This window comes from Galeopterus variegatus, unplaced genomic scaffold, assembly GCF_000696425.1.
Source record: "Galeopterus variegatus unplaced genomic scaffold, G_variegatus-3.0.2 Scaffold58, whole genome shotgun sequence".
NCBI classification, from domain to species: Eukaryota; Metazoa; Chordata; class Mammalia; order Dermoptera; family Cynocephalidae; genus Galeopterus; species Galeopterus variegatus.
In genome coordinates this window covers 323,888-324,461 of record NW_007726169.1, presented here as the reverse complement: position 1 = coordinate 324,461, position 574 = coordinate 323,888, and positions in this window count along the sequence as shown.

Genomic DNA, 574 nt, shown 5'->3' with positions numbered 1-574 from the left:
GGACGAGAAGAGTTAGCCCAGTGCAGGAAGCGCAGGGAAGGGTCTCCTGGCGCAGACCGGGGCTCCCGCGTGGGTTCAGTGTGGAGACGGTGTAGTAGCCGTACAAGACGTTAGGTGTGAGGTGGGATGGATCAAGGACAGCAGATCGAGGTTTCAGATCAGAGGCTGCTGCTGCACGGGGGAGGCACTGGAGGAGGGAGTCTGGAGGCCAGTGAGGAGGCGGTCGCAGGCCCTTGCACGCCATCCCCGCCTCGTTGGGTGTCTCCTGGAACAGACCTCTGTACTCCCACCTTTGCCCATGCTGTTCCTCCTGCCGGGCCCTTCGCGCAGCTGATCGTGCGGATGGATGGTGGCCACAGCGTCGTAACGGTTGTGTTCTCTCGCAGGTGCCAGGAGGCGTCCTCCACCCGCAGCCCGGAGAGCGGTGGGTCGCGGTGGGTCGCGGTGGCCGTCATGCACAGTGGGATCGCGTCAGCCACACGTCTCCGGCGCTGCCGCTGAGCCCGACCTCGAGTTCGAGCCCAGGGCGCGCCCGGCCACACCATGAGCCACGGGCCGAGCCCCCGGCTGGCCG